This window comes from Hordeum vulgare, chromosome 2H, assembly GCF_904849725.1.
Source record: "Hordeum vulgare subsp. vulgare chromosome 2H, MorexV3_pseudomolecules_assembly, whole genome shotgun sequence".
NCBI lineage: Eukaryota > Viridiplantae > Streptophyta > Magnoliopsida > Poales > Poaceae > Hordeum > Hordeum vulgare.
This window is the reverse complement of record NC_058519.1, coordinates 515,350,932-515,377,365: the sequence shown is the minus strand read 5'-3', so window position 1 is coordinate 515,377,365 and position 26,434 is coordinate 515,350,932.

Here is a 26,434-nt window from a genome sequence, read left to right as displayed (position 1 = left end):
CATGTCATGCCGAAATTTCCCGTGAAATAAGAAGAAGAAGAGAGGAGGAGGAGAAAAGGAGAGGAGGAGGAGGAGGAGAAGAGGAGAGGAGGAGGAGGATGAGAATAAGAAGAAGAGGAGAGGAGGAGGAGGAGGAGGAGAAAAGGAGAGGAGGAGGAGGAGAAGAGGAGAGGAGGAGGAGAAGGATGAGGAGGAGGAGGAGGAGGAGAAGGCCAAGGACCTTCTAGTCCTTCTCCTCCTCCTCCTTCTCCTTCTCTTTCTTCTCCTCTTTCATATTATCCTTGCTTTAATTTCCCTAACAATGACATAATTAGACCATTTAGCTCCAAAATGCCATAATAACCTCAAAATGGCATAAGAACCTTGGTTAGCTCATGAATATTATATACTTAGCTTGTTTTCCTCTAAAATGACATAATTGGAATATTTGTGTTGATCGGGTGGATTTACATGTGATAGTTGTCTCGTCGTTGTGAGGTCTGCTGTGCGATGACCTGCCCGTGCGTTGTACGAGCTCCGCCCCTGCATTCGTGGATCAATACAAATTTCATCTCCTCCCCGCCCCTTCATTTACTGTGGCTCGGTTTTCGGATGAAACTTTCTAGATTTAGGTAATACAATTAATTTATCAGTATGCGTGACCAGTATGCGTCTCCCGTTCAAAAGGGCGACATCTATAAATATGCATGTCTTTGCATATTTATAACCGCCATCCTTTCGAATTGTCCAACATTACCCATGGACAGCCCGAGTATATGTAGATTGGGTTCGTTTTCCCGTATGCTGTGCTCTGGATCCGATGCGGAATTTCGTGAGTGCCTCCCCCGTTGTTCTCCGGATGCACATCCTCTCTGTTTATTGCGGAGACATGTATCAGGAGAACAGCGAGGAGGTGCTGCTGAAATTTTGCGTTGGATCCGGAGGAGAGCATGGGAAAACGAACCCAATCTACGCATACTCGGGTGGGATTAGGACCTATCTTTACCTATTAGCGTGTAGGTTGCCTGGACGTAATAAAAATGGCGAACCTGATTAACCGATGAATATAAATGCTAAATTATATATTAATATATTTCTTCTGTCTTTAGTAGCTACGCAAGATGAGTGATCATGCGTGGATGTATACCGGTCACCCTAGTCAGAAAGATGATGAAAGAATGGTTTGTAAAAACAAAGGAATTTGTGAAAGCCGCATTCGCAAATGGCCAGGAAAGAAACTATTGCCCATGTCCTAGATGCGACAACTATAAAAAGACGATAGAGGCTGTAATGATTAAACACCTGCAGAGGAGGGGTTTTAAGCCTAATTATACGGTGTGGACATTTCATGGTGAGTCTATACAACGCACAAGAGCTGAGGTGGTCCGTCGTCGCACGGACGAGCATGGTACCGGGATCGAAGACATGGTGCAAGACTTTGATGATGCTCGGGATTCGGAAGATGAGATGGAGGAATCTGCAAAGGCCTTTTATGAAATGTTGGAGTCTTCAAAACGTCCTCTCCATGAGCACACTGAGCTTTGTCAGCTGGATGCAATTGCACAAGTAATGGCTCTGAAGGCTCAGTTCAACTTGGGAAGAGAATGCTACGACGCGATGATGACACTATTTGGACGTTTCCTACCCAAAGGCCATGTCATGCCTGCAAACCTGTACCAGTCGGACAAAATACTTCGTGTACTTAAGATGCCCTGTGACAAGATAGATGCATGTGAGAAAGGATGTGTCTTATTTAGGAAGGAGTATGCACACTTGGACTATTGCCCCAATTGCGAGTCTTGCAGGTATCTTGTGGTAGACAACGGTATGGGTGAGAAGAGGCAGACCAAAATCACAGTTAGAGTTCTTCGGTATATGCCAATCGTACCAAGACTTCAACGTCTTTTCATGGTCGAAGAGACAGCCAGACAGATGACATGGCATAAATTGGGCAAAAGAACCGAACTAGATGCGGATGGGAATAAGATGACGGTACACACATCGGATGGGGAAGCGTGGAAACATTTCAATGGATTGCATCAGGATAAAGCGGCAGATCCAAGGAATACTCGAGTCTGCACCGCCACGGATGGTTTTAATCCCTTCGGCATGACGGCAACCCAATACAGTTGTTGGCCTGTATTTGTCATTCCACTCAATCTCCCCCCGGGCAGATTATGCAAAGAAAGAACATATTTCTGACGTTGATAATTCCAGGGCCCAATTATCTGGGGAAGAATATGAATGTGAACCTGCAACCACTTAAGGATGAATTGGCAGAAGCTTGGAAAAATGGGGTCAAGACATACGATGCCGCTAGAAAAGAAAACTTCAAAATGCATGTGTGGTACATGTACTCTATGCATGACTTGCGAGCGTATGCGCTATTCTCTGGATGGTGTGTGCATGGAAGGTTCCCGTGCCCCCAATGCAAGGCAACTCTTCAGTTTCATTGGTTGTAGGAGGGTCGGAAGTATTCTAGCTTTGACTTGCATAGACAGTTCCTGGATCCTGACCATCAGTTCAGAAAAGACAAGAAGAACTTTACCAAAGGTAAAGTTGTCAAAAACTTGGCACCACGTGCGTTGACAGGCCAACAGATCCTGGATCAGTTAAACGCCCTCGAGCCTGATCCAGAGCGTCCAGGGTATTTCAAGGGGTATAATTCAAAACACGCCTGGACTCATAAGCCATGCTTCTGGGATCTGCCTTACTTCAAAGACCTCCTTCTTCCACACAATATCGACATGATGCACACTGAAAAGAATATCAGAGAGGCTATTTTTGGTACATTGTTCGACATAGATGGGAAGACAAAGGATAATATTATGGCTAGAGTCGATCAAGAGACACTATGTCATAGACCGTTACAAAACATGTGAGAAGGCAAAGGAAAGAAAAAGTGGTCGAAGCCAAAGGCCTGGTTCAATCTTGGAAGGCCAGCTATGAGGGAAATTATCTTGTGGGTCAAAATGCACTTGATGTTCCCCGATGGGTATGCAGCGTATCTAAAGAGGGGAGCGAGTCTTGAAAAATTAAAAATCTTTGGTCTCAAGAGTCATGATTGGCGCATATGACTAGAGCGGGTAATGCCGGTGATGTTACGTGGCTTTATTCCTGAGGATGAATGGCTAGTACTGGCAGAGCTGAGCTATTTCTTCCGTGTTCTTTGTGCGAAAGAATTGTCGCCTGGCGTGGTAGAAGACATGGAGGAGTTTGCACCGGAGTTGTTGTGCAAGTTAGAGAAGATCTTTCCACCGGGCTTCTTTAATCCAATGCAGCATTTGATTTTACATCAACCGACCGAGGCAAGATTGGGTGGGCCCGTGCAAGATCGTTGGTGCTATGCAACTGAGAGGATGCAGAAGACCCTTTGAGCTAAATGTAAAAATAAGCTTAGAATTGAAGCATCGATGGCTGAGGCATTCATTACTGAGGAGGTGGCAAACTTTGTGACAACACACTACGAAGCCAAAAATCATCATTTGCATAATCTGAAGCCTCGGCACAATGATGCAGACCCTAAAAAAGGTGCGTCCAACCTCAGCCTATTCAAAGGGAAGCTCGCACCAGCCGGTGCTTCGAAACCAATAACGTTGGATGCCGAAGAATGGCGGAACATTTTGTTGTATATCTTCAACAACCTAACAAAAGTGCGGCCGTACATCGAGTGAGTTCTTGGCACATTTTCTCGTAACTTCTAATTAATTTGAACTGCTCTTACTCCCGGATATTGCAAACAGCCGTTACGTCATCAAATTCTCGGATGGAGCGGTGATCGAAAATGATTCCGTCGAAGAGTATAAGGTCTGTTCATTTTGACCCACAAGTCGCTAATGGTTTTGACTATAAGGTCTGTTCATTTGACAAATACAACATCAACGGGTATCTCTTTCGTACCTTTGGCAAAGAGCTATCTATGCCCAACCGGAAATCTACAAATTGTGGTGTCTCTGCTATCGGCGAAGGTGTTATCGAGTATTATGGAAGAGTTGAAGCAATTTATGAACTTCAATTCTATGGTGAAAACCCACCGAACGTCGTAGTCTTCAAATGTTATTGGTTCCAGCCGAAAAAGACTAGAAGGACTCATGAACATATAGGACTAGTCGAAATCAATCCAAACACCCATTTAGATGTTCCCGATGTCTATATTACGGCTCAACAGGCGACCCAAGATTTCTATCTACCGTGGGCATGCCAAACGGATAAGAATCTAGAAGGTTGGTATGTTGTTTATGAAGTGCCGCCACATGTCAGACCACCTCTCCCAAATGAACAGGATTATGAACCTCACATTAACTTAGACACATATGATGGAGAATTCTTCCAAGAAACATGTCTTTCCAAGAAACGTTTCAAGAACCGCCGTGCTTCACCCAAGAACATGGAAGTAGACAGCGACAATGAATTCGACTCCAGCCCTGAGCCGGAACCGGAAGACCTGGAACTCATAGAGGTTACTGGTGTGGATGACCTGTCAATGCTTCAACGATTAAAGGACGGCCTTTCACAACTTCACGCCGTTGAACCCGACGAGCACGTCATTCATGAAGACATGCGTGATAGTGATGATGATGATGCATTTATTGATGATGATTATTAGTTTGTAAGATTCACAACTTAAATTATATATTTTTAATCTTTATTATTCATGTACATATTATTATTCATGTCAGTTATTCATTTTTTTACGTTGTACTAATTTCTTTTAATCTTTATCATGGCAGGTCACCAGGTGTGGAAAGATGGTGGGCGCTGGTCCAGAGCGCTCGACGGGTTCTTCCCAGGCGCCCCGCACGAGGGGTGGTACTTCCCTTCCACCCCTATCTCTCCGTCGAGCCTTGGCAGACAGTCTGTCGACACCACCCGTGGGTTCTTCTTCGTCAGCGGCATTGCCCACTGGGAGAGGTGCTGGTCGGGTAGGGAAGAAGGGGAAGCGTACAGGGAGAGGTGGTGGCCACGGAAGATCCAGGAGGACTGTTGAGCCGTCCTCGCCACCACCGCCAGCTCATTCACCCGAGCATAGGACTAGTATGGTCGACCCGTTTGCGGAGGAGGCTACGGGGACTCCGGTCCAGGAGCCTGGTGTTGACGGGCATTCGTCCCATGAGACTCCGGTCCAGGAGCAGCCTCGGGTCGAGGTGCATTCGGACCAAGAGCAGCCGGAGGAGACTACGGTTCCGAAGGCTTCACCCGACGTGGAGAGGCCCGGATGGGAGACCTGGCCGGATCGTACCGAGTTTCCTGATTGGACCGAGGGTCCGGGTGGCTTAGGGGGCGGGGATGGCGGGGATGAGCTTACGGATAGTGAGGGCGATGTGCAGGTGGACGGGGCCACCGTGTACAAGCGTGGTAGTACACGTCTCCCGGTCGCCCCGGCTACCCGCGAGCAGAGGCCGGTGATTAAACCTGAAGGAGATAGGTAAGTATGTTTCCCTTTTTTAGCTTTTGCCTTCAAGTTTGTTCAAATATCTAATGCGTTGACCTTATCATACTGCAGGGGATGGGTACACCCTCTTGGTGTCCGCAGGCCGAACTCCGTCCTTGGTGTGCTTTGCCGGACAAATTTCCCGGGGTTTGTCAGGTTGCCTGGTGAGGGTCAGGTTCCTACACTAGGATTTACCTGGGAGCACTACGAGGCTGGGCAGGCCCCGCCGGAGGAGATTATAGATGGTGTCTTGTGCCACAAGAGGGCCGAGATGGTGATCAAGAGCTTTTGGGTAAATTATCCTTTTACATAATCTAAAATTAACAATATAGCTAATTATTGTACTAATCGGTGTTTTCACGTTTGATTGCAGACCTTCTATAGGTGTGAGGATGGATGTGAGGAGGAGGCGGCCAGGGTTCTCGAGGCCGAGTGTAGGCAGTTACTATAGAACTTGCGCCACGAGGCTCGGTCGCAGGCTATCCGAGATTACTACGCCACGCGTGGTATTAAGAAGCAGATGAAGGATTGCCGCGGAAAGTTTTTGAAGAAGGAGCAATACATGAAGGTAATTACCTATTCTTAAGTCCTTCTACGTAGTTTTCTTGATTTCATTCATAGGCGTAGCGCTGAAAATTCTTTCTAATAACTTGTAGGTGCCCCCGAGATGGTGTGCGGATAAGATGGATTGTTGGGAGGCGTTGGTTGATGAGTGGTGCACATGCAGCTGGCGAGCCGTCCACGAGAATGCGAAGGATCCGCGTAGCCAAATGGTTGGTGTGCCACACCATCAAGGCAGCACCAACTTACTTCCGTTTGGACGAAACTGGGTATGTGACTTGCTTCATGATTCATGCAATTCATTCTTGCTGCTAATATTTTGTTCCTCTCTTTTAGGCGCATCACAATAAGACTGAGATGCCACACTTGTATGACCTTTATGGCATGGCCCATACTGTCTCGTACAAGAAGGCGAAGGCATTCTCTGAGTCTGACGTGGATGATCCCAATAACTTCACCAACATATCATCCCACCAGAAGCTCGTGGCATATAGGGACGCGGGGAAGGCTATGAAAGGGGATGACTTTAACCCTAGCCAGGAACCTTTGGATCCAGAGCTGGTGATGATATCTGGTGGCGGGAGGCCCCATGGCTCGATAGCCATTGGAGATGGGATAATACGTTGTCCACTCACTCTTCCGGAGATCAAGGCGCGCCAGTCGAGCAGCTGTCCTGAGATAACGTGTCGTCCATGGCCAGTCGAACTTGCCATCGAGGTTAGTTGTATGGACTAAGAACACTTTCATCCATTTCATTATGTGTGTCACCATAGATCATTACTGTGCTAACGAGGAATCGTGTTTCAGGCTGCTCTTCGGAAAGAGAGAGCGGCAAACCAGGCTGCTCTTGAGAAAGAGAGATTGGCAAGCCAGGCTGCTCTTCAGGCTGCTCTTGATGAGAGGGACCAGACCACGACACGATTGCTTGAGGAGGAGAGGGCCCGGAATGAAGAGGGTCAACGGGCCATGTACGAGCTTTTTGTGGTATGTTTTTTTTCACATTATCCAGATCATGTGTGTAATGTCTGTGTCATTACTAACTAATACGACCCACTCTTCAGGGTCTGTGCGAGAAGAGCGGTCAAGTCCCTCCGCCGATGCCCGTCTTCTCTTCGATTGGCACGGTGAGTTTCATTATAAACTAGTATTAATAATTGAGTGTCATCATGCTAACTGAGACATTGCAAAATATCTTTTCTACAGAATAACTCCCGAGCGGCATCGCACGACCCTTCTCCAGGGCAACCTTCTCCAAACGAAGCTGCCGCGAGCAACCGTGGTGTTTCTCCTCCTTGATGACCAATACGGTAAGTTTCTCGTCCAAACTTAGCTTGTTTTCCTCTAAAATGAGATAATTAGCCCATTTAGCTCCAAGAAGACATAATTAGATAATTTAGCTCCAACAAGAGGAGAAGAAATAGGAAAAATGAAAAGAAAGAAGAAGAAGAAGAAGAGAAGGAGGAGAAGGAGGAGGAGGAGGAGGAGGAGGAGGAGGAGGACGAGAAGGAGGAGAAGGCCAAGGACCTTCTAGTCCTTCTCCTCCTCCTCCTTCTCCTCCTTCTTCTTGATTTCTTCTTCTTCTCCTCCTCCTCCTCTTTCTTCTCCTCTTTCATATTATCCTTGCTTTAATTTCCCCAACAATGACATAATTAGCCCATTTAGCTCCAAAATACCATAATAAGCTCAAAATGGCATAAGAACCTTGGTTAGCTCATGAATATTATATACTTAGCTTGTTTTCCTCTAAAATGGGATAATTAGCCCATTTAGCTCCAAAAAGACATAATTAGGTAATTTAGCTCCAAAAAGAGGAGAAGATGAGAAGAAATAGGCAAAATGAAAATAAAGAAGAAGAAGAAGAAGAAGAAGAAGAAGAAGAGAAGAAGGAGAAGGAGGAGAAGGAGGAGGAGGAGGAGGAGGAGGAGGAGGAGAAGGCCAAGGACCTTCTAGTCCTTCTCCTCCATCTCCTCCTTCTTCTTGATTTCTTCTTCTTCTCCTCCTCCTCCTCTTTCTTCTCCTCTTTCATATTATCCTTGCTTTAATTAACCCAACAATCACATAATTAGCCCATTTAGCCTAAAAATGCCATAATAAGCTCAGAATGGCATAAGAACCTTGGTTAGCTCATGAATATTATATACTTAGCTTGTTTTCCTCTAAAATGGGATAATTAGCCCATTTAGCTCCAAAAAGACATAATTAGGTAATTTGGCTCCAACAAGAGGAGAAGAGGAGAAGAAATAGGCAAAATGAAAAGAAAGAAGAAGAAGAAGAAGAAGAAGAAGAGAAGCAGGAGAAGGAGGAGGAGGAGGAGGAGGAGAAGGCCAAGGACCTTCTAGTCCTTCTCGTCCTCCTCCTTCTCCTCCTTCTTGATTTCTTCTTCTTCTCCTCCTCCTCTTTCTTCTCCTCTTTCATATTATCCTTGCTTTAATTAACCCAACAATGACATAATTAGCCCATTTAGCTCAAAAATGCCATAATAAGCTCAAAATGGCATAAGAACCTTGGTTAGCTCATGAATATTATATACTTAGCTTGTTTTCCTCTAAAATGGGATAATTAACCCATTTAGCTCCAAAAAGACATAATTAGGTAATTTAGCTCCAACAAGAGGAGAAAAGGAGAAGAAATAGGCAAAATGAAAAGAAAGAAGAAGAAGAAGAAGAAGAAGAGAAGAAGGAGAAGGAGGAGGAGGAGCAGAAGGCCAAGGACCTTCTAGTCCTTCTCCTCCTCCTCCTTCTCATACTTCTCCTCCTTCTTAATTTCTTCTTCTTCTCCTCCTCCTCCTCTTTCTTCTCCTCTTTCATATTATCCTTGCTTTAATTTCCCCAACAATGACATAATTAGCCCATTTAGCTCCAAAATACCATAATAAGCTCAAAATGGCGTAAGATCCTTGGTTAGCTCATGAATATTATATACTTAGCTTGTTTTCCTCTAAAATGGGATAATTAACCCATTTAGCTCCAAGAAGACATAATTAGGTAATTTAGCTCCAACAAGAGGAGAAGAGGAGAAGAAATCAGCACAATGAAATTAAAGAAGAAGAAGAAGAAGAAGAAGAAGAAGAGAAGAAGGGGAAGGAGGAGGAGGAGGAGGAGAAGGCCAAGGACCTTCTAGTCCTTCTCCTCCTCCTCCTTCTCCTCGTTCTTCTTGATTTCTTCTTCTTCTCCTCCTCCTCCTCTTTCTTCTCCTCTTTCATATTATCCTTGCTTTAATTAACCCATTTAGCTCCAAAATGCCATAATAAGCTAAAAATGGCATAAGAACCTTGGTTAGCTCATGAATATTATATTCTTAGCTTGTTTTTCCGCTAAAAATGACATAATTAGCTGAAAAACATCATATTTTTTTCTTCTTCTGACTTTCTTATTCACATTTTTGCAGATTGGATATACTACATGCATGGAAGCTGGCATTCATGGAGTTGAACAATGTCGATGGATGAACTTTATATGTATATCATCTAGTTTTGATTTGAGTTGATGAACAATGTCGAACTATATGTATATGTATATATGGATAAACAGTGCAATACTTTGTATGTTGGTTCTTTCGATATATGGGGATATACATTGATTTATATGTATATCATAAATGTGTGGTGAATTATATATATGTGTTGGCAAGTATATGTGTGGTGAACTATATATCATATATGTGTGGTGAATTATATAAATGTGCTGTGAAATATATATATATATATATATATATATATATATATATATATATGTGCTGTGAAATAATATAAAACAAAAAAACAGGTACTATATGGGCTCTTTGCCGTCTGCCAGCTGATGGCAAAGACCCGTGCCATCAGCTGGCAGATGGCAAAGGTGCCACATGGCACCCAGCTGTGCATCCTGGGGTGTCTATATAGGCTCTTTGCCGTCAGCCTGGGGTGGGCAGACGGCAAAGAAGAGGGCACAGAGGAGGGGGGAGGAGGAGGCAGACGGCAAAGAGTGGAGGGGGGGAGAGGCAGACGACAAAGAGTGGAGGGGGGAAGGGGAGAGGCAGACGACAAAGAGTGGAGGGGGGAGGGGAGGAGTAGGCAGATGACAAAGATGGAGGGGGAGGCAGACGACAAAGAGTGGAGGGGGGGAGGAGGAGGAGGCAGACAACAAAGATAAAGGCGGAGGCAGACGGCAAAGATAAAGGGGGAGGTAGACGGCAAAGCCTCCGTTAACCCCTAGCGGAGGCAACGCCTGTCGGCTGCCGTCTCGAGCACGTTGCCGTCTGCTCCTAAGGAAAGCTGATGGCAAAGGGCTTTGCCGTCCGCTTTGGGGGGCAGACAGCAAAGAAGGTCCTATGCCGTCGTAGGCTGACGCAGAAATTTTGCTGGCCGTGAGAATCTTTGCCGTCTGCTGTTTTGTCTTTGCCGTCCGGGATTTTGTCGTTGCCGTCTCTGATGGCAGATGGCAAAGAAGCTGATTCCTGTAGTGAGTGTATCCTTGTGATATGATATGGCCAATGACGTGATGTGATATATTGGATGTATGAGATGATCATGTTGTAATATTAATATCGACTTGCACGTCAATGGTACGGCAACGGGCTGGAGACATAGTGTTGTCTTTAAACTAACGTTTGTGTTTGCAGATGCGTTTACTATATTGCTAGGACGTAGCTTTAGTAGTCATAGCATAAGTAGCACGACAACCTCGATGGCGACACGTTGATGGAGATCATGATGATGGAGATCGTGGTGTGGCGCCGGTGACAAGAAGATCATACCGGTGCTTTGGTGATGGAGATCAAGAAGCACATGATGATGGCCATATCATGTCACTTATGAATTGCATGTGATGTTAATCCCTTTATGCACCTTATTTTGCTTAGAAGGACGGTAGCATTATGAGGTGATCTCTCACTAAAATTTCAAGACGAAATTGTATTCTCCCCGACTATGCACCGTTGCGACAGTTCATCATTTCGAGACACCGCGTGATGATCGGGTGTGATAGACTCAACGTTCACATACAACGGGTGCAAAACAGTTGCACACGCGGAACACTCGGGTTAAGCTTGACGAGCCTAGCATGTGCAGACATGGCCTCGGAACACATGAGACCGAAAGGTCGAGCATGAATCGTAAAGTTGATATGATTAGCATAGAGATGCATACCACTGAAACTGTTCTCAACTCACTTGATGATCAGACTTGAGTTAGTGGATTTGGATCATGTACCACTCAAATGAGTATAGAGATGTACTTTTTGAGTGGGAGTTCTTAAGTAATATGATTAATTGAACTAATTATCATGAACATAGTCTAACGGTCTTCGCGAATTACGATGTAGCTTGCCCTATAGCTCTACTATTTTTATATGTTCCTAGAGAAAATTTAGTTGAAAGTTGATAGTAGCAACTTTGCGGACTGAGTCCGTAAAACTGAGGATTGTCCTCATTGCTGTGCAGAAGGCTTATGTCCTTAATGCACTACTCGGTGTGCTGCACCTCGAGCATCGTCTGTGGATGTTGCGAACATCTGACATACAAGTTTTTGATGACTACGTGATAGTTCAGTGCATAATACATAATAGCTTAGAACCAAGGCGCCGACGACATTTTGAAACGTCGCAGAACATATGAGATGTTCTAAGAGATGAAATTGAGATTTCATGCTCGTGCCCTTGTTAAGAGGTATGAGATCCCCGACAAGATTCTTTGTCTACAAAGTAAAGGAGAAAAGCTCAAATCGTTGAGCATGTTCTCAGATTGTCTGAGTACAACAATCGCTTGAATCAAGTGGGAGTTAATCTTCCAGATGAGATAGTGATGGTTCTCCAAAGTCACTGCCACTAAGCTGCTAGAGCTTCGTGATGAACATTAACATATGAAGGATAGATATGATGATCCTTGAGCGATTTGCAATGTTTGACACTTCCAAAGTAGAAATCAAGAAGGAGCATCGATTGTTGATGGTTAGTAAAACCACTAGTTTCAAGAAGGGCAAGGGCTAGAAGGGATACTTCATGAAACGGCAAACCAGTTGCTTCTCTAATGAAGAAACCCAAGATTGAACCCAAACCCGAGACTAAGTGCTTCTGTTATGAGGGGAACGGTCACTGTGGAAGAGCTACCCTAGATACTTGGTAGATAAGAAGGCTGGCAAAGTCGATAGATATATGTTTGATATATATGATATTGATGTGTACTTTACTAGTAGTCCTAGTAGCACGGGGGTATTAGATACCGGTTCGGTTGCTAAGTGATTAGTAACCCGAAGTAAAAGCTACGGAATAAACGGAGACTAGCTAAAGGCGAGGTGACGTACGTGTTGGAAGTGTTTCCACGGTTGATGTGATCAAACATCGCACGCTCCCTCTACCATCGGGATTGGTGTTAAATCTAAATAATTGTTATTTGGTGATTGCGTTGTGCATGAACATGATTGGATCGTGTTTATTGCAATACGATTATTCATTCAAAGAGAATATTGGTTATTCTATTTGCTTGAAAAATTACCTTCAATGGTTTATTGAATCTCGATCGTAGTGTTACACATATTCATATTATTGGTGTCAAAAGATACAAAGTAATAATGATAGTACCACTTACTTGTGGCACTGCCGCTTGAGTCATGTAGGTGTAAAATGCGTGAAGAGGCTCCATGCTGATGGATCTTTGTACTCACTTATTTTTGAAACGTTTGAGACATGCAAACCATACCTGTTGGTATAAACACATGAAGAAACTCCATGCAGATGGATCGTTTGGACTCACTTGATTTTGAGTCACTTGAGACATGCAAAATCATCCCACATGGAACAAGAAAGTAACTTGTTGATGCAAAACATTTTTTATGTGTGCAGTCTAATGAGTGTTGAGGCACGCAGTGGATATCCTTATGTTCTTACTTCACTGATGATTTGAGTAGATATACGAGTATTTACTTGATGAATCACAAGTCTGAAATATTGAAAAGTTCAAAGCTATTTCAGAGTCAAGATCATCGTGACAAGAGGATAAACTGTCTACGATATGATCATAGAGATGAATATCTGAGTTGCGAGTTTTGTTACATAGTTAAGACAAAGTGGAAATTGTTTCGCATTTCATGCCACCTAGAACACCATAGTGTGATGGTGTGTCCGAACTCATAGCCGCGCCCTATTTGATATGGTGCATATTATGATGTCTCTTATCGAATTACTACTATCGTTTATGGGTTATGCATTAGAGACAACTGCATTCACTTTAAATAGGGCACCGCATATTTCCGTTGAGATAACACAGTATAGACTATGGTTTGGAGAAACATATGTTGTCGTTTCTTAAAAGTTTGGGGCTGCGACGCTTATGTGAAAAACTTTCAGTCTGATAAGCTCGAACCCAAAGCGGATAAATGCATCTTCATAGGATATCCAAGACAGTTGGATGCATCTCCTATGTCAGATCCAGAAGCAAAATGTTTGTTTCTAGAAACGGGTCCTTTCTCGAGGAAAGGTTCCTCTCGAAATAATTGAGTGAGAGGGTGGTGGAACTTGATGAGGTTGGTGAACCGTCACTTCAACCAGTTTGTAGCAGGGTGCAAGAAGATGTTCCTGTGGCACCTACACCAATTGAAGTGGAAATTGATGATGGTGATCATTGAGCTTCGGATCAAGTTACTACAAACCTCGTAGGTCGACAAAGGTCGCGTACTACTATAGAGTGGTACGGTAACCCTATCTTGGAGGTCATGTCGTTGAACAACAATGAACCTACGAGCTATGGAGAAGCGATGGTGGGCCCGGATTCCGAAAAATGGCTGGAGGCCATAAAATCCAAGAGAGGATCCATGTATGAAGGCAAAGTGTGGACTTTGGAAGAAGTACTTGATGGTAGTAAGACTATTAAAGTAAAGATGGATCTTTGAAAGGAAGACAGACGATGATGGTGAAAAGTCACCATTAAGAAAAGCTCGGCTTGTCGCAAAGATGTTTCCAACAAGATCGAAGAGTACCTATGACGAGACTTGCTCACTCGTAGCGATGCTAAAAGTCTGTTGGAATTATGTTAGTAGTTGCTGCATTGTTTAGGAAATATTGCACATAGGATGTCAAAACACTTTTTCCTCGACGGTTACCTTGAGGAAAGGTTGTATGTGATACAACCAGAAGGTTTTGTCGATCCTAACGATACTAACAGGTATGGAAGCTCTAGTGATCCTTCAATGGACTCATGCAATCATCTCGGAGTTGGAATATACACTTTGATGAAATGATCAAAGCTTTTGGGTTCGTGCAAGTTTTATGAGAAACTTGTATTTCCAAAGAAGTGAGTGGGAGCACTATAGAATTTCTGATAAGTATATGTGGTTGACATATTCTAGATCGGAAGTAATGTAGAATTTCTGTGAAGCGTTAAGGGTTGTTTGAAAGGAGTTTTTCAAAGTAAACCTGGATAAAGCTACTTGAACATTGAGCATCAAGATCTATAGAGATAGATCAAAACGCTTAATAGAACTTTCAATAAAATACATGCCTTGACAAGTTTTTGAAGGACTTCAAAATAGATCAGCAAAGAAGGAGTTCTTGGCTGTGTTCTAAGGTGTGAATTTGAGTTAAGACTCAAAGCCCGACCACGGCAGAAAAAAGACAAAGGATGAAGGTCGTTCCCTATGCCTTAGCCGTGGGCTCTAAAGTATGCCAAGTTGTGTACCGCACCTGATGTGTGCCTTGCCATGAGTTTGTCAAGGGGTACAAAAGGTGATCCGGATTGAATCAATAAAATAGCGGTCAAAGTTATCCTTAGTAACTAGTGGACTAAGGAATTTTTTCGATTATGGAGGTGATTAAAGAGTTCGCCGTAAAGGGTTACGTCGATGCAAGCTTTGACACTAATCCGAATAACTATGAGTAGTAAAATGGATTCGTATAGTAGAGTAGATATTTGCAGTATTTCCGAATAGCACGTAGTAGAAGCATCTATAAGATGACATAAACATTTGTAAAGCACACACGGATCTGAAAGATTCAGAACCGTTGACTAAAACCTCTCCCATGAGCAAGATGTGATCAAACCCCAGAACTATATGGGTGTTGGATTCGTTGAAATCACATGGTGATGTGAACTAGATTATTGACTCTAGTGCAAGTGGGAGACTGTTGGAAATATGCCCTAGAGGCAACAATAAATTATTTATTATTATATTTCTTTGTTCGCGATAATCATTTACTATCCATGCAATAATTGTATTGAATGGAAACTCAAATACATGTGTGGATACATAGACAAAACACTATCCCTAGTAAGCCTCTAGTTGACTAGCTCGTTGATCAAAGATGGTCAAATTTTCCTGACCATAGACAAGTGTTTTCACTTGATAAGGGGATCACATCATTTGGAGAATCATGTGATGAACAACACCCAAACTATGAACGTAGCATATTGATCGTGTCCTTTTATTGCTATTGTTTTCTGCGTGTCAAGTATTTGTTCCTATGACCATGTGATCATATAATTTATTGGCACCGTAGGAATACTTTGTGTGCATCAAAAGTCGCAACATAAGTGGGTGAATATAAAGGTGCTCTACAGGTATCTCGAAAGGTGTCCATTGAGTTAGTATGGATCAAGACTGGGATTTGTGACTCCGTGTGACGAAGAGGTATCTCGGGGCCCACTCGGTAATACAACATCACACACAAGCCTTGCAAGCAATGTGACTAAGTGTAAGTCACGGGATCTTGTTTTACGGAACGAGTAAAGAGACTTGCCGGTAACGAGATTGAAATAGGTATGCGGATACCGACGATCAAATTTCGGGCAAGTAAGATACCGAAGGACAAAGGGAATGACATACGGGATTATATGAATCCTTGACACTGAGGTTCAACCGATAAAATATTCGAAGAATATGTAGGATCCAATATGGGCATCCAGGTCCCCCTGTTGGATATTGACCGAGGAGTGCCTCGGGGCATGTCTACATAGTTCTCGAACCCGCAGGGTCTGCACACTTAAGGTTCGATGATGTTTTAGTATAGTTGAGTTATATGTGTGGTTACCGAATGTTGTTTGGAGTCCTGGGTGAGATCACGGACGTCATGAGGGTTTCCGGAATGGGCCGGAAACGAAGATTGATATATAGGATGATTTCATTTGGTTACCGGAAGGTTTTCGGGCATTACCAGCATTGTACCGGAGTGACGAATGGGTTCCGGAAGTTCACCGGGAAGCCCAATGGCCTTAGGGGTGGTGCACCATCCCTTAGTGGGCTGGTGGGACAGCCCAAGAGGGCCTTGGCGCCAAGGGAAGAAAACCAAAGAAAGAAAAAAAGGGGGAAGTGGGAAGGAATAGAAGGACTCCACTTTCCAATCCTAATTGGAGTAGGATTGGAGTAGGACTCCTCCTCTCCCTTGGCCGGCGCACCCTTGAGGGCTTGGCCTTGAAGGCAAGCCTCCTCCCCCTCCCTCCTATCTATAGTGGTGATTTAGGGCTGATTTGAGACAACTTTTGCCACTTGCAACTCAGATCTAGACACCATACTTCTTCCTCCAGATCGTATTTCTGCGGAGCTCGAGCGGAGCCCTTCAGGAGTAGATCGTCACTACCACCGGAGCACCGTCACGCTGCCGGAGAACTCATTTACTTCTCAACCTTTCTTGCTGGATCAAGAAGGCCGAGATCATCGTCGAGCTGTACGTGTGCTGAAGGCGGAGGTGTCGTCCGTTCAACACTAGATCGGAACGGATCATGGGATGGATCGCGGGACGGTTCGTGGGACGGTTCGTGGGGCTGATCGAGGGACGTGAGGACGTTCCACTACATAAACTGCATTTCTTAAACGCTTCCTGTTGTGCGTTCTACAATGGTACGTAGATCCGAATCTCCTCTCGTAGATGGACATCACCATGATAGGTCATGTGCGTAGGAAAAAAAATTCCCATGCAACGTTCCCCAACAGGCCTCTCCCTCTCTCTTATCCCTCTTGCCTGCTCTGTGCCTTGCTATATACCCCCCCTCGCCCGAGCGCCATTGTCGCTGTCCGCCTCGCCCCTCTGCGGCCACCGTGCCTCCAAGACGCGTCTCCGAGTGTGGCGAGGTCACTGCAGTCCGGTACGCCATCTACCGCCTCGAGCTCGGACCGAAGGCCACCGGAGCACCTGCTGCCACCTCTTCTTCAACCTTCGAACGTCGAGCACGTTGTCGCCGTCTTGCTCCACTAGGCCTCCCCGAGCCCGCTGCCTCGCTCTAAAACTCATTTCAACTCTAGACTTTTTTGGCACTCAATATGCATCATTCAAAGCCACTTTATCAATTTTTGACCCTTTCCGACCTCATTTGTTATTTTTCATGCATTTAATGATTTGTTTTGAGCTAAACGACCCTGAAATTGAAAAGCGCTACAAATGAACTCTGAAAAGGCTGAAACTTGGCATGGTATTATCATTTCACCAACATAGCATGTGCTAAAAAGTTGGGAGGGTTATTGCAAAAACTGGATGCACTTTGTGTACAAACTGGACAATCTCTTTCGAAGTATCACGGCTTCACACGAATACTCATCTCTTACAAATGCATTTCATTTTTTAACTTATTTTTACTTCAGAATTTTTTCCGCTCAATATGCATCATTCAAAGGCACGTCGTCAATTTTCAACCATTCCTCACCTCGTTTGCTATTTTTCATGCATTTAATGATTTGTTTTGAGCTTAGCCACCCTGAAATTGAAAAGCACTACAAATGAACTCTGAAAAGGCTGAAACTTGGCATGGTATCATAATTTCACCCACATAACATGTGCTAAAAACCTGGGAGGATTACGACGAAAACTGGATGCACTTCGTGTACAAACTGGACAATTTCTTTTGAAGTATGAGGGTTTCAGACGAATACTCATCTGTTAGAAAGGCCTTTCATTTTTATAATAACCTAAAATTCCAAATTTAATAGAATGGTAAAACAAACTAATATTAAACATCAGTAAAAAGAATGACTAAAAAATCAATTTTTAATGTAAAGTTATTCACAAACTAGTGATTCACACAAATTTCGAAAAATCTAATTTAAACTATGTAAATTTGAAAACTACAAGCACTAAGAGAAATTTTGTAGTTTTTTCACCTAAACCCAAAAAGATTCATTCAAAAACTGTAAATAGTCTAACAGTTATTCCGAATGTAAAAACAAAAATTGTCCTGTTTAGAAAAACAAAAACAATAAAAAAGAAAAAAATAGACCTTAAGTCCTGGCTTGAGCCACCAACCTGGACTAAAGGTTCCCTTCCCGCGCGGAATTTGGGCAGCCGAAAATAGAACTTTAGTCCCGGTTGGTGGCTACAACAGGGACTAAAGGTGCCTGCCAGTGGGCCACACGCCCCACCTTTAGTTCTGGTTGGTGGCTCCAACCGGGACTAAAGGGCTCTACATATAACTCCGCGCCCGTTTTTCGGCACCGATTTCTCCCATTCGATCCCCACAACGCTGGCGCCACCAGGAAAACGGAGCTCGCCATCGCTCTTGAAGCCGTCCTCGTCATCACCACCCCCGACGCCGGCCCCCGCGCGTGTGGAGCCCCTCCTGCCCGAGAACGAGCCCCTGCCGCGCCCGAACCTCCTCCCACGATGATCTCCACCGGCCTCTCCTTCCCTCCTCAATCTAAATGACCCGTCCCTCGCCGTTCCTTAGCACGGCGGCACCATTTCCCAATTTCATGGTTTCCTGAAAAAAAATCAGGAATAGAAGAAACATAGGATTTTGAGTTTGTTTGATTACATCGCATGAAAAACAAAGGATTTTTTTCCCAGAGGTTAGAGCGGATGCTAGAGTCTATATGGAATATAGTACATATGGTTATATATTTTCTATGCAATGTGAGTATATATATATAAGGCAGCCATGCAATGTACTTGGTTGTATATTTTCTCGGAATGCGAATATCATAAATGTTCAATTCTGTTTATAGATGTTTTCAAATTATGTTAATAGATGTTCAATTTTTTTAGATATAGAGTCACAATTGTTGTTTACGCATTTTACAATCATGTTCCACGGATTATAAGTTAAATTTCCACATTAAAACAGGAAATGTGTGACGACGATTATTGAAAGTGTGAACTCTCCGGTGACTATCGGGGTGTGTGCGACACGCCTCACCTGCGAGAGACAGGTTCTATAGCATCAATCTTGACGAGACCTTTGATGTTTGTGTGGTACGCAATGATGGCAAGTGTTTTTTTGTAATTAAGCATGACTTCTCTTTCTGTAATTCAACATGTAATTTCTATTTTATACAATTCGACTAGTTCCTCCCTTTTCATGCAAGAAGGTGTGTGTTGGAGAGGCTTGATATCGAAGACCGCGCAAGTCTGGAGACGAGGAGAGCTAACTTGAGGACTATACATGGTCACACATTTCTGATCAAAGTAATGAATGCAGTTAATAACATAGAATAAGGGTGCTCAAATTGGGAAGCTCTTTGCAAGGCATATGGATTTCAGGAGGGTATGGAAATAACCTTCGATCTTCGTCCTGAACATCATATTGAAGGTAACATCGACATTTGGGTGGATGTCGATATGCTTCCTGTTTTACCTCATGTGAGTTTGCCAACCATATTTGTCAAGTAATTTGCATTCTATATTTCGAAATAGTTGGTGTTCATACATATACTAAATTTGTTAAATTATAATTTACATAGTATTTCATTTCTTCGAATGAATTATGGAAATTAATTGATAGGACATACTACACTTGTGGATCACATCTAACTTGGGAGGAGAAGGATGTTCTTATCCACTTTCTTGTTGGTGTCCTGGTTAGTAGGGAGAACTTCCCATATAATTTGGGAGCTGGCCCAAATTGTACATTTTCATGTCACTAGTGAATAGGTTGAGGGCGGATGACATTCACCGAAATATCATGGTACGAGTTTGCTAATTAAGTACACTTACTATTGCATAAATGGTATTGATTACATTGCTAACTAGGCTATTATTATGTTCTTTAAAAGCAACTGCCAAATGATGTAGTGCCTTTGTTGATGCACGAGAAAGGTCATATGACAATTAAAAGCCCGCTGAGGGCTCAGTTCGATGCTACATACTCGACTGAGAGCAAATAAAAAAGGCTCCAAATTGAAGCATGGAGAGAAATAAAGAAGGATCGCAAGCCACAAGTTGGACACCGTTGGATCTCTGTGCTTCATCACGGAGACATATGTGTTATTGTGTTTTATGACATTTTACCTAGGAGTGAGGACTAGGTCTTATGAGAGAGAAGTTTTTCTGGTTTATATTAACTTGGCATGATCAATTAGGATGATGATTATTATGATGTTATTCTATTTTATGAGATTTTAACTTGGTATGATTAAGATGATGATGAGTTGTTAGATGAGTAAAATGATGATGAGTTACATGACATAATATTTGATTAAAGTGGATGGATGCCCGTGATTGATATATGAAACCCCTAAACCCCTCCTTTTAGAAAAAAAAGACCCAGCGTAAGGCAGTTGCTGACGCGTCGCTGCCTATTAGTCCCGGTTGATGTCATCAACCGGGACTAAAGGTCCCCTACCCGGACGTGCCCTGCCAGCCATGTGTAGGGGCATTAGTCCCGGGTCATGGACAACCAGGACTGAAGAGAGTGGGCCTTTAGTCCCAAGTTATTAGTTCATGTTGGTGACCCGGGACTAAAAACCCTTACCAACCAGGACTAATGTCCATTTCTGCACTAGTGTGATCGAGGTGCTGTTCACTTGATCTGAAAAGAAAAATAGATTTACTAGTTGTACGGATCAAGGAACACTGGTAAAGCTTGCACACATTCATGATTCATCTTCACATCAATCCATGGGAAAATCAACTTCCGGCTACCCATCACATCGAACAAAGCGCACACACGCGTTCTCCATCATGTGTAGCGTGCATTAGTCTAACCAACTCGCCAGAGGAAAAGTGACGCCCATGCATGGAGGATCACACTAGTAGAAAATGGGTCTTTCGGCCGAAGACGAAATGACCATAGCCCCGGTTAAAACTAAAACCGGGACCAATGCGAGGCATTGGTGCCGGTTCAGTTTGCCAGGGCATTAGTCCTGGTTCGGTTCATCTCATTAGTCCCGGTTCGGCACAAAAACCGGGACTAAAGATCCGGCGACTGCCGCGTGGCATGTCGCGGAGCATTAGTCCCGGTTTCTGGCCAGAACCGGGACTAAATGGTAGGCTATTAGTCCTGGTTTTAGACAAAAACCGGGACTAAAGTGCTGCCTATATATACCCTCGCCCCTGCCACCCTCTCCCTATTTTTTGGCTATTGAGGTGTGCATGCCATGCTCTTGCCACCCTTCTAGTTCATGCACATGAGGTGTTTGATGAAATTCCCGAGCCACACTACTTAAGCTTTCTCCTATCCAAGCTCGACCTCCAAGCTCCATTTTCTTCAATATTTTTCCACGTTTGGCCATGCACCAACTAAACAAGTGTTCTAAAAAGTTAGCTACTTCATCCTTTCATCTCTCACTGCTAGTTTAGCTCATTTCAAATGCTCTAGAAGTAGAGTGGTTTGTGGGTTTTAGTGTAGGAGTGTATGTGGGAGTTATTTTGTTTTAGATGCAAAATTTGAGCTCAAATTAACTTCTTAGAGTCTGCACATGTGTAGGGTGTCGTCCCGTGCCCGTCCTCACCGTTGTCGATCGCCCGCGCCGATCTCGTCGCGAGCACCACCGTGGTGAGCCTCTTGTTCTTTTCTTCTTTTTAAAAGAAAAATTCTTACTTGTATGATTTAGATAGATACTTGTATAAATTACTTACTTTCATTATTTTTCGTTACTATATAGTTCGATGGTTTTGGTATCGGCCTCCATCGGCCCTCGTCCTGTCTATGATTCGGATGTGGTATATATTATCTTTTATAACTATTTGTTTTATTTACTGTTTATGACAATTATGACGACCAACGTGACATATATTTTGCAATCTAGGAGGTATGTGAACCGGAAAATCCAACCCACATAGAAATTCTGGTCGAGAAGTTAAGTCTGGTTGAAAAAGAAACCAAGTACTTGAAGAAAAAAATTAAAAATAATTGAGGATAAGAATATGGAACTGGAGTTGCATGTTGCCGATGTCGTCGATGATCGCAAGATGAAGATGGATGTGATGCGGTTGAAGATGGATGCAATGCACTTGAAGATGGATGAAATGCGCTTGAAGATTAGAAATATTCGAAAATATGACATTGATGAAGAGGCTTGGTATCATTATGCTGGTGGGTCAATTGTTACCTTAGTTGCGATTTTGATCGCATTTGTTGTTGCATTCAAATGTTTTACATAGTTGTATGTTGTTTTATGAGAGAACTTTATGTATTTATTTTTGCAATAATAACATTTGATCACTCCTTTGCTTTGGTTTTAATGTGATGATGAACTTGTATTAATTTGGTCATTTCTCTATTCATGATGTTCTGCAATGGTTTTTTTATATACTTAATTTCATAATACAGATAAACCGCCAATGGATGTACGGTGACTAATGCCCGAGTCACATTTAAGTTCACACAAAATGGTATCCTCAACCGAGGTTAGCAACCTTATCCTTTTCATTTGTAATTGATACAAAAATATTGCATGTGTTAATGTACGGTGGTCATTTCACTATTCATGTATGATGCCAGATCGATGCACGGAAGCGATGGATGTATGGCGAACGAAGTCGTTCCGGATTTATTGCAGGCCTGCATAAATTTATCGATGTGGCTGAGGCAAACACAGTGGATAATTTTAAGCCTTGTCCATGTGTTGGTTGTCAAAACGTGAAGGAGTACTCTAGCTCGAAAAACATTCATCTCCACTTGCTTCAGAGAGATTTCATGCCCACATATTATTGTTGGATCATGCACGGAGAAAGAGGGGTTAGGATGGAAGAAAATGAAGAAGAATATGATGATGACAACTATCCTATGTTCACTGAAGAATACGGTGATACTACAATGGAAGACAACGAATAAGAAGGAGGTGAAGAACAACCGGCATCAGATGAGCCCGCTGATGGTCTTGGTCGGTTCATTTCTGATGCAAAGAGAGAATGTGATACAGAAAAGGAGAAGCTGAAATTGGAGGCCATGCTAGAGGATCATAAAAAAGTTGTTGTACCCAAATTGCGAAGATGGCAGCACAAAGCTCGGTACCACACTCGAATTGTTGAAATGGAAGGCAGAAACTGGTTTATCTAACAAGGGATTTGAGAAGTTACTGAAAATATTGAAGCCGAAGCTTCCAATGGATAACGAATTTCCCAAGACTACGTACGAAGCAAAGAAGGCTATCTACCCTCTTGGATTAGAAGTGCAGAAGATACATGCATGCATAAATGACTGCATCCTGTACCGCGGTGAGAAGTACGAGAATATGGATAAATATCTAGTATGCACTGCATGTCAGTACAAGATCAGACATGATGACCCTGGTGATGTTGAGGGGGATGAGGAGCCCCAAGGAAGAAGGTTCCTACTAAGGTTATGTGGTATGCTCCTATAATACCACGGTTGAAACGCCTGTTTAGAAACAATGAGCATGCGAAGTTGATGTGATGGCACAAAGACGAGCGTAAGAAAGACGGGAAACAGTTGAGACACCTCGCAGATGGGTTGCAGTGGAGGAAAATCAAGAGGGAGTGGCCGGACTTTGTAGATGACCCAAGGAACTTATGGCTTGGTCTACGTATAGACGGCATGAATCCTTTTGGGGAGCAGAGCTGCAGTCACAACACCTGGCCCGTGACTCTATCTATCTACAACCTTCCTCCTTAGTTGTGCATGAAGCGGAACTTCATTATGATACCAGTGTTCATCCAAGGACCGAAGCAACCTGGCAATGACATTGATGTGTACCTAAGGCCATTAGTTGATGAATTTTTGCACTTGTGGGCCAAACCAGGTGTACGTGTGTGGGATGAGCACAAATAGCAGGAATTTGACCTACGAGCATTGTTGTTCGTAACCATCAATGATTGGCCTGCTCCTAGTAACATTTCAGGACAGTCAAACAAGGGATACAATGCATGCATGCACTGTTTAGATAAGACTAAAGGTACATATTTGGAAAAATCTAAGAAGGTTGTCTACCTAGGGTGTCGTCAATTTCTTCCGACCAATCATCTCGTAAGAAAGAAAGGTAAGCATTTCAACGGTGAATCAGCTCACCGGAAGAAGCCTAACCTCCCTACTGGTGATGAGTTATTGGCTATGGTCAAGGATTTTGATCAAATAGTAATCTTTGGAAACGGTCCAGGCGGACAATCTGTTCCGGAAGATGACATTACCAGGCACGTGCCCATGTGGAAAAAGAAATCTTTATTTTGGGAGCTACCCTATTGGAAACACCTAGAGGTACGGTCTTCAATCGATGTGATGCACGTAACGAAGAATCTTTGCGTGAACCCGCTAGGCTTCCTAAGCGTGTATGGGAAGACAAAAGATACAACAGAAGCACGGGAGGAGCAGCAACGTATGAAAGACCCATATGACAAGAACACTGATAAATTGCGTCAATACTTAAGCAGCTACGCTCTTACCAAAGCAGAGAAGGAAATCTTTTTTGAATTCCTGAGCATTATGAAGGTCCCCGCTGGCTTATCGTCTAATATAAAGGGAATAATAAACATGGCAGAGAAGTCAAGGCCACCGACTCCTCATAGCAGTTGTGTGGCCAAAGGAGTACATCTTGCTTCCAAATTGGATGCCAAGGCCACCGACTCCTCATAGCCGCAATCCTTCTTCGCCACCACCTCACCAGTCTCCAGCGCAACCATCGTCTTCACCGCCTCACCAGTCTCTAGAGCAGCCGTCTCCACCGCCGCATCAGTCGTCTCCACCGCCCGTCAGCCGTCTCCGTCCACTGAGGATCACAGCAAAAAGCGGAAACGTACCACCACTAATAGTGGCGGCAGAAAGGGGTTTCGATCACGAAACGTAAGTTGTCACCCCTCCCAAAAGTACCTCATAAGGATACGGAGAAGAGACCTTGGGACTATACTGGAGAGGACAATATTACGAGGGCAGACGCCGAGCATCAACAGTGGAAGGCTGAAGTGGCTAACAAGAAGAAGCCGAAAGAGCCAGAGTTCCCGGTCACCCCAGAAGATCACGCCGCATGCGTGAAAATGTTGAAAAACCTTGCAGATACCCCACCACCGTTGCCAGCAGACTATGAACGCTCTATTCTCAAGTCGGTTCAGGCAAAAATCAGCGGTTAAAGAGTAGTACGTCCAGCAGGAAATCAGTTGCCTAGCTCGGACAACAGAAAAACCAATCGTGCCCCCCGCTCAAAGTGTATTCCGATACAAAGGTGTGCTCGAGCGGAGCTGCGGTCGAACAGAGGAATGATGAAACAGCTGGTATCGATCCGGAGTTTGTTGCAATATACGGAAAGGCGGCTAAGGCTCAAGACATGTCTATTGATGAGTACGTAAACCATTTGCAGGAATTCGCTGACCTACCATATGTGTACCGTTACGGGTCTCCTCTCATCAAACCTGAGTTAGTCAATGAGCTACCAACCAAAATGCAAATATTGCATGACAGGTACATGCAAGCATGTAAAGAACAACAAAACTGGATCTACATTGCATATAAAGACGAGCATTTCGGGACTGGACGAGGCGTGCTAATGATTAAATTCGACAAACTATTTTCGTTATACAAACAAGACGCCCTCGACAAATCTATCATCACTTCCTTTTGTTTGTAAGTATTATTAATTTATGTCATTAAGTCTGAAAGTGCATGTCATGCCCCTAATCGACTTTTGGTGTTAATGACAACACATACATAGGAAACTAATCCTATTTGTTGAATGTATCTCAGGATGGCAAGTACTTTAGTAGATTGAGAATTATGCGCCAAGGTGGTCTTAGAAGATCGGGACTTACATGTCAAGAAGGCTCGGGATTGAGAAAAGATGATGTAGACTATCCTTTAAGTTTAGTATTCTTGAGTATAGGGATCCCGCACTATTAAGAGGGGATCACAGGTTTTGCGATGAATTTGCTCATACTACATCTCTACCTCTCTGCTCAATACCACATCTTCACTACTCTGCTCTTATCTCAAAACATGACTAATGCCTCGGACATCCGGCCTCCTCCGGACGTCCGAGGGTCGGACGACCGACCAGCTTCGGAAATCCGGAGCTCTGGACCAGAAGAACTTGAGCCATATAACTAGGACTTCCGGCTCCCTCCGGACGTCCGAGGGCCGGTCGACCGACCTGCTTCGGAAATCCAGAGACCTGCACCAGAAGAACTTGAGCCATATAACTCGGACTTCCGGCTCCCTCTGGACGTCCGAGGGCCGGACGTCCGTCCCCTTTCGGAAATTCGGAATCTTGCACCAGAGAAGTTTGAGTCGAATAACTCGGACTTCTGGCTTTCTCCGGACGTCCGGTCCCTGTTCAACTCACAGTGATTCGAGACATATCTACAGCCCTCAGTCGACCGACCCCTGTCGAACGTCCGACTCCTTGTGGAC